A 15,294-nucleotide genomic window follows, 5' to 3' on the forward strand; every position below is an offset into this window, starting at 1 on the left:
TATTGACTTTTTTAGGTTTAGATTTTTTGTTTTATTATTTTATATAGTTTTTACTGTTCAGCTTAAGATTCGTATCTGTTCTTTTTTAACATTCATGTATCAGTTTGAATCCTTGAATGTATTTATAATAGCTGCTTTAAATCATTGTCTAGGTGGACACCCTCCTCCAGATCAGATAAAATAACAGGGACTAAATATATACTGCAACCTGAAACAAATAAAAATACAGATAAATTTATAAAACAACCATTTCCCAAACACTGGACAAGAGAGAATGAAGAACACTGATTCCTGAGAGGCAGAAGAAAAATGAACAGAACCCTTCTAAAAGAAGTCAGAGAAAGGGGGGCAAAGAATAGTTAGGAAAATAGAAACTGTTAGATTTAAACTGAATTATATAATCAGCAAACACTTTCAATGTATGAGCTATAAACATATAATTAAGAGGTAGAGATTTTCTGATTAGATTTAAAAAGCAAGACTCAACTATATGCTGCTGCAGGAAAACTATTTTAAATAATAAAGCCAGAAATGTGTTAAAAGTGAAAAAATGGGACAAGGTATACAATGGTAACCCCAAACTAAAGGAAGCTAGAGAGGCTATAGTAATATCAGATCAGGTAGATTTTAGCAAAGAAATATCACCTTGGATAAAGATGTTATTTTATAATAATAAAGTGACAGCACATTATCTAGAGCTCCCTGTACTTTGGACTTGATGGAATTTTGCTGTTTCCCTTGGGGAGGAGATGTCACAAATTTATACTATGGCAGTTTAGCAAACCACAAAATTCTGTGACTTCCTTCTTCTGCAAAGTTTCAGGTTCGCTTGTGTCACAAGAGATATTTTGTATGAGATTTGGAAGGCAACACGAGCAACAGCCATGTCCTCACCATGCTCAGAAGCTCCTTCAGGGTGTCCAGCACTGCTGCAGCTCACACATGTTGCTGGACTGTGGCTCACCTTGTGGGTGTGAGGCAGCAGGAAGCCAGAGGCTTCTGAGCTCCCGAGAGATCTCCTCCTTCAGCTTCTTGGACAAAGGGCTCCAGGTTTTCTTACAGGTCACCTACCACATCAAAGCTAGTGGATTGGAGACGGTGAGAGAGATATGCAGGGTCCAGCTTGTCCTCATTGGTTCCAGTTTGGTCCTGCTCTCCTCCACATTTTTACGTCCATATTTTTTCCCTACTATTTTCCCTGCTGACTCCAGGCCCAGCATCAGATCCCAAAGTAATGGCTGCATATAAGCTGTTCAACATATAAGGTTAATTGCCTATAATAAATCCATAAAAAATGGGCAATTTATCAGGAGAACCTAAGAATTCTACAGGACTCTACATCTGTAACAGAGTTTTGAAGTACATGAAGCATAAGAAAGAACTGTGTGAAGACAGGTAAATCCATAGTTATAGTCAGAGATTTCAATATCTCTGTCTCAAAAATTGATAGAACAAGTGGACAGAGTTTCAGTAAATAAATAGGAGACTGTGCAACACCATCAACCAATTTGGCTTAATTGAAATTTATAGAACACTCCACATAAAATACCTAAAAATATACTCTGTTCTTCTCCACATTGAGTGATTGCTAAGATAGACCATATGCTGGACAATGAAACTGCTGTCAACAATTCTAAAAGAATCCAAATCATACAAAATATGTTCTCTGACCATAATGGACTTAAATTAAAAATCAATAACAAAAAGATTTGGAAACTAAACAACACACTTCTAAATAACCTGTATGTATTAGTTTGCCAGGGTTACCATAACAAAATGCCAGACACTGACAGGCTTAAAGAACAGAAATTTATTTTTCAAATTTTGGAGTCTAGAAATCCAAAATCAAGGTGTTTATAGGTTTGGTTTCTTCGCCTTGGCTTACAGATGGTCGCCTTGTCATTGTGTGCTCATATGGTCTTTTCTCTGTGCACACATATCCCTAGTGTGTGTCCAAATTTTCTCTTCTTATAAGGACACAACTCAGATTGTCCTAGGACCCACACATATCATCTTATTTAACCATAAACTCTAAAGACTATCTCCAAATATAGTCTGAGGTACTGAGGGTTAGGGTTTCAACAAACGAATTTGGGGGGAATATGATTCAGCCTATGACACTGTGCATCTAATAAAGAATTAGAAAATTATAAAGTACCTTGAACTGAATGAAAATGAAAACAAAACATGCCAAAATTCATGAGAAATCACTAAAGCAATGCTTAGGGGGAATTTATAGCACGGAATGCCTATATTAGAAAAGAAGAAACGTTTCAAATCAATGATCTTAGTTTCCACCTTAAGAAAGTAGAGAAAGAAGAGTAAAAGAAACCTAAAGTCACCAGGGGAAAAAAGAAGGAAATGTTAAAAAACATAGTGGCAACTGATAAGATAGAAAACAGAAATAATGAAGAAAATCAATTTGGAAAATAAAGCCTGTAATTTGAGAAGATCAATGAAATTCATGAACCTCTAACCAGACTGATAAGGGAAAAAGAGAGAAGACACAAATTGCCAATGTCAGAAATGAGAGAGGTGTCATTATTATAGATTCTACAGATATGAAAAGTGTAAGAAGAATATATTATTAATAATTTTATAAATTCAGCAATTTATGTGAAGTAGTAATATCATTGACATAGATGAACTATCAAATATTATTTAAGAGGAAATAGATAACTTGAGTAGGCCATTATTTATCAGAAAAATTGAATTTGTAGTTAAAAACCTTCCTACAGAACAAACAAGCAAAAGACACTCCAGGCCCTGATGGCTTCACTATGGAATTGTACCAAATATGTAAGAATGAAATAATATTTATTCTGCAAAAATACTTCATAAACTGAAGAAAAGGGCATATTTCTTTCATTTTTTGATGCAGCATTACTCTTACACCTAAGCAGGGCAAAAAATTAAATTTAAAAAATTATATTCCAATATCGCTCGAGATCACAGATGCAAAAATTCTTTTAAAAATGGAAAATAAAACCCAACAAAATAAGAAAATATATACAGATGATGCTCATTATTTATGGATTTTGTATTTACTAATTTGTCTGTTGGCTAAAATTTATTTTTAATTCCCAAATTGATACTCACAATACTTTCACAGTCATTTGCACACCTACATAGAGTGGCCGAAAATTGAAATCAACTGACACAAATATTCCCAGTTGAGATTAAACAGGACGATGCTCTCCCTCTTGTTTCAGCTTCCATACTGTAAACACATGTCCTTCTCTTGGTCTGTTTAGTGCCACGTTTTGTTGGTGATTTTGCTGTTTAAAATAACCCTGAGTATAGTCGTGAAGTGCTGTCTTGTGCTCTTAACTGCAAGAAGACTATGATGGAAAATATATACGTATTATGTGTTTCATTAAGGTATGAGTTATGGTGCTGTTGGTCATGAGTTCAATGTTAACAAATCGACTATATATTAAATAAAAGCTTCTTTAAACAGAAACACACATAAAACCAGATTGTATGTTGATGAGTTAATGAATATGTTATGACCAGAGGCTCACAGGAATCGAACTCTGCATTTTCCCTAGAATCAACGGTTCTGTATCTGCCAATTCAGCGTTCACATTGACTGTATAGAACACGGCTGCCAAAATCAATTGTACGTTTTTACTGTGGGTATTGTCCTATGAATGAAAGTCTGGCTTATTATTTAAAAATAACTTTCTGTAATTCACCACACTATCAGGCTCGAAGGGAACATCCAAATGACCATCTCTGTACATCCAGTTGATCCTATATCCATTCCTGATTAAAAAAAAAATCTCATCGAAGTTGGAATAGAATTAAATTTCCTCAGGCTATGAAAATCATTTGTTAACATTATACTTTAAAGTGAAAGCTAAATGTTTTCCACCTAAGAACAGAAACAAGGCATGGACATCTACTATTAATATTTCTTTTCTACCTTATACTGGAATTTCTAACCATTTCAATAAAGCAAGGAAAAGAAAGAAAACTATCCTGAGTGGAAAGAAATAAGTAGAACTGCATTTACAGATGACAAAATTATCTATACAGAAAATCCAATAGAATTGACAAAAAATCTGTAAGAATTATTTAATGAATTTAGCAAAGTTGTAAGGTAGAATATAGATAGATAAGAATAAGTTTTGTGTTTCTATACCAGCAGTGAACACATTGGAGGCTGAGATTTAAAAGCAACTTTCATATTAGCAAAAAAAAATGTAATATCTAAGAAAAATCTGAAAAAAATTGTCCAAAATCTATATACCGAAAACTAAAGAAAAGTCTTAAGGAACATTAAAGAAGACCTGACTAAATGGAGAGCTATACCTTGTTAAAGAATCAGAAGAATCAATATTTTTAATATTTTAATTCTCCAAAATATATTCTATACACTCAGTTCAATCCAATTAAAGTTCTACCCAGCTATTTTCTTTTCCTTTTTTTTCTTTTTGTAGAAAGTGATAAGCTGGTTCTAAAATTTACATGAATATTCAAAAATTTAGAATAGCCAACTCACATTGCAAAATGAGTAACAAATGTTGCCTGACTTTATATTTATTGTAGAGCTGCAGTAATAAAGGTAGTGTGGTATTGGCATCAGAATAGACAAATAGGTCAAGGACTCACAGAGAGATAAAATATTTATAAACCGCATGTGTCAAACAATTTGCATCTAGAATATATAAAGAATACTTCAAAACTTGACCAAATATAAAACAAAAACTTAATAGAAAAACAAACAAAAATTTGAAGAAGTGGGCAAATGATTTGAACATTAAAAAAATATGGTATATACATACAATGGAATATTATTAAGCCATAAAAAAGAGTGAATTTCTGTCATTTGTGACAACATGGATGGATCTGGAAGACATGCTAAGTGAAATAAGCCAAACACAGAAAGGCAAATACTACATGTTCTTATTTATATGTGGAATCTAAAACAGTCGAACTCATAGAAGCAGAGAGCAGAATGATGATTACTAGGGGCTGGAAAGAGGAAAAAAATGGGGATGTGATGGTTAATGGGTAGAAAGTTTTAGTTATGGAAGATAAATAACTTCTGGAGGTCTACTATACAGCATAAAGCTTATGGCTAACAATAATGTATTCTTAAAATTTGCTAAGAGGGTAGATATTACATTAGGTGTTCTTACCACACACATGCACAATAATAATAATAATAATGATGATGATGGAAATGGAAGGCAATTTTGGGAGGTGATGAATATGTTTATGGCCTTGATGTTTGTGATGTTTTCCTGGTGTATATTTATCTCCATCTCACTGAGTTCTGTACATACATATGTACAGTCGTATGTTGCTTGACAGTGAAGATACAACCTGAGAAATGCTTTGTGAGGCAATTTTGCTGTTGTACAAACATCATGGGTTGGACTTAGACACTCTTAGGTGGTGTAGCCCACTACACACCTAGGCTGTATGGTATTGACTATTGCTCCTAGGCTACAAACCTGTACAGTATGTTCCTGTACTGAATGCTGTAGGCAGTTGTAATACAATGGCAAGTATTTGTGTATCTAAACATATTTAAACATAGAAAAGTTACAGTAAAAATACAGTATAAAAGATAAAAAATGGTACACCCATATAGGGCACTTGCCATGAATGGAGCTGGCAGGACTGGAAGTTGCTCTGGGTGAGTCAGTGAGTGAACGGTGAGTGGATGTGAAGGCTAGGACATTACTGTGCACTGCTGTAGACTCTAGAAACACTGTACACCGAGGCTACACTAAATTTATAAAAAACATATTTTTCTTTCTTCAGTAACAAATTAACATTAGCTTACTGTAACTTTTTTACTTTACAAATTCCTTTATGTTTTGAAACTTTTTAACCCTTTTGTAATAACACTTAGCTTAAAATACAAACATATTGTACATCTGTACAAAAATATTTCCATTCTTTATATCCTTATTCTATAAGATTTTTATATTTTTAAAATGTTTTAGTATTTTTTGACTTTTTAAACTTTTTTGTTAAAAACTTAGACAGAAACACATACATTAGCTTTGGCCTACACAGGGTCAGGATCATCAATATCTCCACAACTTGTCCTACTGGAAGGCCTTCAGGGATAATAATTTGCATGAAACACATCTTCTATGATAACAATGCCTTCGTCTAGAATACCCCCTGAAGGAAATGCCTGAGGCTCTTTTTGAGGAGGTGTCACTCTTTTTAGAAACATGTTTGTGCTGGTATGCTTAGTTGTTGTTCTTCTTTTATCATAGATTTGCTTGTAAGCAAATAATGCACCATGAATATTCTCTATGGATGAAAACCTTCTGGTGTTGGGGATCCATGTTTTCATACTTTTTAAGGAGCTTGTTCTTTTCTTGGGGGTTCTCTTTTTCTTCTTCTTCAGTTTGCTTCTCTCTTGTCTCTTCTTCAGCTGTGTTCCTCCTCCATTTCAACAACCCCTCATTAGTCAATTCCTCAGGAACCACCTCTAGGAGCTCCTCAATGTCATCCTCATCCACACCCAGGTTAAAGTTGTTTGCCATCTTAACCACAGAATTATTGATGTTTATAACCTGCTCATCCTTGGAAAACCTTGTGAAGTCATGGATGGCCTTCTTAAGATGCCATGCATACACTTCTTATTGACAGCACTCCAAGCCCAAACAAGGCTCTTTTTTCTTTTTTTTTTTTGTTGTGAGACAGATTGGCCCTGAGCTAATATCTGTTGCCAATCTTCCTCTTTTTTCTTGAGGGAGATTGTTGCTGAGCTAACATCTGTGTCAATCTTCCTCTATTGTATGTGGGATGCCTCCACAGTGTAGCTTGACAAGCAGCACTAGGTCTGCACCCGGGATCTGAACCTGTGAACCCTGGGATGCCAAAGCAGAGCACACAAACTTAACCACTACACCACTGGGCCAGCCCCCCAAGCAAGGTTCTAGTTGCAGCCATGAAGTTGTAATCCTTCCGGAATTGCATCATTGTCTTCTCAGTGTCTTTCTGAGTCACAGCAATAGCCTGGGCAAAGGTCCTCCTCAGATAGCAGGCCTTAAAAGCTGCAATAACTCCTTGATTCACTGTCAAAGAGGTGATGTTTGGAGGGAGAACCATTGCTTTGCTACTAGGATGAAGATCACCAAGAAAAGGAGAATGTCTGCAAACATTATCAACAATAAGCAAAATCTTGAAAGGCATGTTATTCTCCAAACAGAACTTCTCCATTTCACTGGCTCAGTAATTCAGGAGAGCATGTTGGAAGAGGAGCTGTGTCATCCATGACTTCTTATTGCTCGTGTAGTATGCTGGCAGTGTATGCTTACCGACATACTTGAAGGCCCTGGGATTCTCCCTGAGTCAAAGGGTTTCAATTTGTAGCCCTTAACATTGCCCCCAGGCAAGATTGTTATCCTGTCCTTAAAAGCCTTGAAACCTGGTGATGACTTGGTCTCCTTATGGATGAAAGTCCTTTCTGGCATCCTTTTCCAGAATAAAGAGGTTTTTCCATGATGAATCTTTGCTCTGGCAAGTAATTTTCCTCCACAGCCAGCTTATCTAGAGTTTCCAAAAATTCTTCACCTGCCTTCACATCAGCACTGGCAAACTCACCCTCACTTTAAAATTATGTAATAAATAACAATTCTTGAATCATTTAAACCACCCACAGCTAGCAGTAAATCCAACATTGTAGTCAGATCCAGCCTTTTTGGTCAATATCACAAACTTTTTGCTTTGGTGGTGATGGTCGTGATGCTGAGAGGGACATGCTTCTGTGTCTGATCTTCAATCCAGGTCATTAGAAGGCTCTTCAGGTCTGATATTGGCCCTTCTTAAACTTCTGTTAGTCTTATTGCCTTCAATGAAGCAGATCCTTTAACAACTTCTGTCACTTTGTTCTTGTTCTTCAAGATTGTAGCTTTGGCAGAATGGGACATGCTTGACTGGTGATCAATAACCATCACTAATTTTCTACCTTCACAGTCCTTAATCACTTTTAATTTTGTTTCCAGGTCAACTGCTCAATGTGGCCTCTTAGTGGCAACATTAGCAGTGGATTTTGTATGCTTAGGGGCCATGAGGAACAAAATAACATGAGATTAAATCAAGCGCAAGAGAAAATGATGCAATCAAGAGATACAGTAAACACGAGAGGTATGAGGCTGCTGCCTGTATAACAGTATACTGTTTTACAGTAAACATTTTTTATAAGTAGAAAGAATACACTCTAAAATAACAATAAAAAGTATAGTATACTAAATACATAAATCAGTAACATAGTTGTTTATTATCATTATCAAGTATTGTGTACATAATTATGCACATAATTGTATATGCTATGCTTTTATAAGACTGGCAGTGCAATAGATTTGTTTACATCAGCATCACCACAAACATGTGAGTAATGTGTGGTGCTATGACATTGCAACGGCTATAATGTCACCATATAATATGGATTTTTCAGCACCATTGTAATCTTATGGGACCACTGTTATATATGCAGACTGTCATTGACCGAAACTTCATTATATGGCAACGTACAGCTTTTTACATGTCAATCAGACTTCAATAAACTAGTTAAAAAACATGTTATACATATGGCAAATAAGCACATGAAAACGTGCTTAATATTATTAATTGTTATAAAAATGAAATAAAACCACAATTAACTATGACTACGTACATATTAGAATGACCAAAATTAAAGCGTGGCTATACCAAGTGTTGATGACATGTGGAGCAACTAGAGTCTCATACACTGCTAGTTAGAATTAAAATGCTATGACTTTTTGGAAAACAATTTGACAGGTTCTTATTTAAACCTACATCTAGCATATGACGCAACCATTCCACACCTGTATATTTATCCAAGAGAAATGAAAGTGTATGTTTACATAATAATCTGTATCTAAATGTTCATAGCAGCTTTATTTATAATAGCCAAAAATTGAAAGCAACTCAAATATCTATCAATGGATAAATGGATACACATACCATGGTATGTGTATACAATGGAATATTTATCAGTAAATATGAATAAATTTGACACAGACAGCAACATGAATGAATCTCAAAATAATTATGATGAGTGAAAGAATCTAAACCAAAAAAACGTTTCTGCGGTGTGATCCCATTTTCATAAAATTCTAGCCTACGTACACAAATCTCTAGTAATGAAAAGCAGATTGGTTACTGCCTGGAGATGGCAGTTTGAGAGAGGCAAGAGTAAACAATTGCAAAGGAACACAAGTCAAAACTTACCAAGTCGTGTGCTTTACTATGTACAATTTCTTTATGTCAATTATATTTCAGTAAAGCTATTATGAATGCTTTCTTGAGGCAAAGAAGTCATACACAAAAAGTACTGAATATTATTCCATTTATTTGAAATTCTACAGCAGCAAACCATGGTTGCCTCTTATGAGAGGGTGTAGGGCTGAGAATCATTGGGAACGGGTATAAGGTGATTTTGCTCTTCTGTATCTTTATAGAATTTTGACTTTCACAGTTCCTGCATTGGTCAAAATTTAACCATTGAAAACTTAAGAATTGTGAATTTTATTTATTTTGACTTTTCTCTCCAAAAAGAACATAAACAAATGGCAAACTGTGGTTTGTGATAAACACACCAAAGTGTTAAGAGGTTGTATGTTGACATCTGTAACTTACTTTGAAATTCATTAAAAATTTAAAATGGGTTGATGGATGGCTATAGGGGCAGATTGGTGGATAGATATGTTTTGAAGAAAATACTGCAAAATACTAATTGTAGAATCCATGTGACGACTTTGTAAGAGTTAACTATATAGTTCTCTCCAATTTTCAGAATGTTTGAAAATTTTTATGGAAAGCTTCACACTGAGATGAGACTACATACTCACCAGAATGTTGAAAATTAAAAACACAGACAATTTGTGGGACAATTCGAATTCTCATAAGCTTCTTAGGAGAACCTAGGCTGATATTACAACATTGGAAGACTCTTACATTTCCTAACAAAATTGAACATATGCCATATGCTATGGATATAGTGATTTCACCCCTAGGTAAACAGAGAAACTTACAAAAGTAATTATAAGATTGTTGAGAGAAGCATAATTCACAGAATATTTATCAATAACTCCAAACTTAAAACAACCTAAACTTCTGTAGAATAGATACATGTATTGTAGTGTATTCATTTAACATACTGATATATGCCAATGAAATGGAATGGACTATAGCTATATAAAATCAAGATGAATCACATAAACATAATGTTGACTAAAAAGAGACAGATTTAAAAGCTTACAGACTAAGACAGACTAGGAAGAAGGACCTGGCCACCCAATTCTGAAAAAATTGGCCATGAAAACCCTATGAACAGCAGCGGAATATTGTCTGATACAGTGCCTGAAGGTGAGAGGGTGGCGCAAAAAGACTGGGCCAGATTCTGCTCTGATGTACACAGGTTCACTTAAGTAAGTGTATGATTCAATTTCTATGAAGTTCAAAAACAGGCAAAACTAATCTATTGATTTAGAAATCATTAATGATTACTTTTGGGGAAGAGAGAGGATATAAAAGTTGGATAAAGAATGAAGCGTGCTTGTGGGACAATTTGTTTATTTCTTGCCATTTGCAGTGGTTGGTTACACATGTGTGTTCATTTTATAATGGTTCTGCGAGCTGAATAATTTTTATGTGTGTAATTTTTTGTATATTGGTCATAATTCAATAAGTGATATTAAACAATATTTAAGGTTATTTCCAACAACGAGATGGAAAAATATACCTCTAAGCCTAGTATTGAATAAGTACATTAGACATTTGACATAAGTATATCTAATAAGACAGGAGTACACAAAATTCTTTCCTTAGTGTTTGTCAACAACTGGATGTATATGTGAATAGGGCAATTTGGTAATAAAACAAACAACAAAATACAGGCTTATTTTTTTAAAAAAATTGTACGATTGACTGAATGTAATGGAAAAGGAGAAAGGACATCAGCAATGTTGCTCAGACTAACAAGTGGTCAACAGGAATGATAAGATAAGTGCAGATAAATAGTAAAGAATTGACTAAAAGCCAATCTGAGAAGGCTCTGTGATAATGACACATTGGAACCTACATGACCAGACCAATAACTCAGATAGAACAGAGGAGTAAATTGGAGAAATGGAAATCACACATACAGTGGGGTTGTCCTAGAGAAAGAATACAGTAAATTTTGCCACAAGAGCAAATAAGAATATGATCATCTTTGCTGAAAAGACTTGAGTCTGATAGAAAGTGCATCAATTTGAGTGTATTCTGCAAACTTGCATCACGTGTTAATCGCAATGGCAATAATAACTGCTACGTGTCATTTGTTTCTCAAGAGTTGTCCTGAAAGGTAGATCCTATTATTCCTATATTGTAAATATGGAAAGTAAGACTAGAGAATTTAAGCAACATGTCTAGAGTGAGGAAGGCACTATTTCTACATGGGTCTATCTGACACCAATAATTGTGCTGTGTGATTTCACTTATTTCTACGTTCTATCAGAATTTGAAAACAAAATATACATTATTTTTATGTTTTTGTTCCATATAGAACTTTACGGCTGTTGAAATTGTAAAAATACATTCTGAAAAATAGATTAGAGAATTTACTCTTTCAACCAGCTTGCATGGGAGAAGAAAGGATAAGAATAAGCAGTCTTGTGTCACATCTTTATGGAAAAAACAAATCAGTAGAAAATAAATTGGCACAAAAAAGAATCATTGCATTTACGTTGCCTCCCCGAGGCTTAATATATTATATTTATATCAAATTTATCTACTTTTCTGATCATTTTCTATAATTGGGGCTGACTCCCTTGGTTAGTATTTTAAGGTAATTTTACTATTTGAAAACTCAAGGATTTTGCTTGTTTCGTTTTATGAAAGACAGGCGTTATTAACATTGATGTTACACTACTGCCATCTTGTGAGTGCTCGGGATTTCTACTATTTCTTTGAAAGGGCTTTTGCCAAATTGCATAAGCAGATAGATTGTAGAGATTGGCAAATTATCTTTGATGATTTAATACAGATCACAATTAAATAGTACTTTGCAACCAAAAGTCATGTTTAATTAGGAATGGCTTTAAATAATTTCAATATGAATTTCACATGGAATCACTCAGCTACTTAGTTATATAGTTTTACTTATTTGTATATATACATATATAAAATATAAATTAGCCTAAATTAATACACATTAGATAAGACTTCTATGTGCATAGTCAAAATTTCAAAGAGTAAACCTTAAAAACAGAATTAAATAACAATTGTCTATTTTTTCTAGAAGACTTGTAAATATCTAGCTGACTGCAATGAGGAAATTTTGGTCAATGGTAGTATAAGACTACTGATTTTTCGACAGTGTGAGTATTTGGAATCAGTCATGTGAATTGTTGATTTTGCTTGAAGGTAATTTGAGAAAAAGTTTTCAGTCATAGCTATTAAGAAACAATAATCTAGCACTCTTCCCTCCAAAAAAAAAAGCTGTATTTTCTGTTGAAGTATCTGAACGGAATTGGATTAACATTTATTCTTTCAGATCTCTGAATTATCCAAGGGTATTTAATTTAATACATTCCCAATTTGAAAAGAAGGCATATCTTCTACGCTTTTATGTTTCACAAAGAATAGCATGCTTTATTTAAGAAAAATAAAGGGAGAATAATCTTCCCTTAGCATAGATAACACTAAATGAGTAGAAGGCATGCAGTTATCTTATATACTTGCATTATTTCACAAGACAATCCAGATAATTCAGATCTGAATTTTTGCTTAATCAATATTTGGTCAAAAATCCCAAGTGATAGGTTAGAATCACTGAGAGGTTGCCTATCATTAAGATCATGATATTAACTTACACTAACAAATCTTCAGTTATTTATTAATAACTTTACAAACTATTTTCCTGTATTGAAAATTAATTTTACTTGCGTATGGGTTTTTGCCCAAAAATTATGTTTGTCTCCAATAACTAAGTCTCTTTTTAAAAGGGATCTTGGATACACTAAAAAAAAAGAAAAAAAGGATCTTTAGAACATAAATTCAATTAGTTTGTGGTTAACTTAAGCAGAATTGTTCTTTAGAATAGAGAAATAACTCAATAATCAAGTATATCTATAGATCTTCAGGTTACGTCCCTATAAATTCATCACAATTTGAAAATATCACGTTGAAAATACGTCTAATACACCTAACCTACCAAACTCATATCTTAGCCTAGTCTCCCTTAAACATGCTCAGCTTACATTAGCCTACAGTTAGGCAAAATCATCCAACACAAAGCCTGTTTTATAATAAAGTGTTGAGTATCTCATGTAATTTATCGAACACCGTACTGAAAGCGAACAACAGAATGGTTGTATGGGTGCAGAATAGTTCTAAATGTATTGGTTGTTTACGCTCATCGTGTGGCTGACCGGGAGCTGCGGCTCACTAGCCCTGCCCAGCATCAAGAGAGAGTGTCTACCGCGTGTCATATATCACTAGCCTGGAAAACAGCAAAATTCAAAATTTGAAGTATGATATCTACTGACTCTGTATCCCTTTCGCACCATTGTAAAGTAAAAAAATTGTAAGTCTAACCATTATAAATCGGGATCCTTCTGTACTTTGTCAAGATGGATAAAGATTGTTTAGGCTTGCAGGAAGAAAGAAAGAAAAGAAAAAAAATAGGTGAGAAAGAAGAAAAGAGGAAGGAAGGAGGCAGGGAGGAGAGAGAAAGAAAGAGAAAAGATAGGAAGCCTTTAAAACTTTAACAGAGAGAGAAACCACACTGCCACAACTAGAAGGACCCACAACGAAGAATATACAACTATGTACCTGGGGGCTTTGGGGGCGAAAAAGGAAAAAAAAAGATAAAATCTTTAAAATACACTTTTGCTTTGTAAAGGCAATGATTTTTTTCAAAAGAACATCTAGAGAGCTGGAATCAGTGTGAAAAGTGCTTATCCAGGGCAAATTACTGTAAATCAGCATTGAATCAAATGACTTCAGAGTGAAAAGCAAAGCCAGGTCGAAGGCTGGCTTTTTTAAAGAAGTGATTTAGAACAAGAGTGAGTATACCAAAGAACTAATACAGCTCAACAACAAAAAACCCCAACAATCCAATTAGAAATTGGGCAAAAGATCTGAACAGAGATTTCTCCAAAGAAGATATATGGATGGCCAACAGGCATATGAAAAGATGCTCAACATCATTAGCTATCAGGGAAATGCAAATCAAAACTACAATGAGGTATCACCTCACTCCGGTCAGAATGGCTATAATCAACAAGACAGGAAACAACCAATGCTGGAGAGGATGTGGAAAGAAGGGGACCCTTGTTCACTGCTGGTGGGAGTGCAAACTGGTGCAACCACTATGGAAAGCAGTATGGAGTATCCTCAGAAAATTAAGGATAGATCTACCATATGATCCAGCTATTTCACTGCTGGGTATTTATCCAAAGAACTTGAAAACACAAAGGCATAAAGATACTATGTTCATTGCAGCATTACACACAATAGCCAAGACTTGGAAGCAACCTAGGTGCCCATCACGGGATGAATGGATAAAGAAGATGTGGTATTTATACACGATGGACTGCTACTCAGCCATGAGAAATAATGAAATTTGGTCATTTGTGACAACATGGATGGACCTTGAGGGTATTATGCTGAGTAAAATAAGTCAGAGGGAGAAAGTCAAATACCATATGATCTCACTCATAAGTAGAAGATAAAAACAACGACAAACAAACACACTGCATTTGAGATTGGACTGGTGGTTACTATAGGGGGAGGGGGAAGGGGGAGGACAAAAGGGGTGATTAAGGTCACATGTGAGGGGATGGACTATAATTAGTTTTCGGATGGTGAACATGATGTAATCTATACAGAATTCGAAATATATTATGATGTACATCCGAGAATAAACAAATAAATGAAAAGAAAACAAAAAAAAGAGTGAGTAGACGAGTTGAACTGTTACTACTGTTGGGGAAATTGAGAAAATTAAATACCATTTAATTTCCTCTATCAAAGAGTGTACCAAGAGTGGTTATTAACGATATGCCTAAGTGCAAAATTACCAGGATGCATCTTCCTTTTCTCTGTGTGGGTCGTTTTGTTCTGTTCAATTAGCCAAAATTTCCTTCACTTTTTCTTCCTTTTTCATTATGTTATGAAAAATAATGAGTGTAGATTTCTGGCTCTCTTACTGAACTCTCTTATAATGCAGAGCTCCTGGAAAGAGATTAATATATAATTTTAAAGATAGTTACAAATCCTTGTTTTACATTTACACAGAAATGTATA

This window comes from Equus quagga, chromosome 3 (assembly GCF_021613505.1).
Source record: "Equus quagga isolate Etosha38 chromosome 3, UCLA_HA_Equagga_1.0, whole genome shotgun sequence".
Lineage (NCBI taxonomy): Eukaryota > Metazoa > Chordata > Mammalia > Perissodactyla > Equidae > Equus > Equus quagga.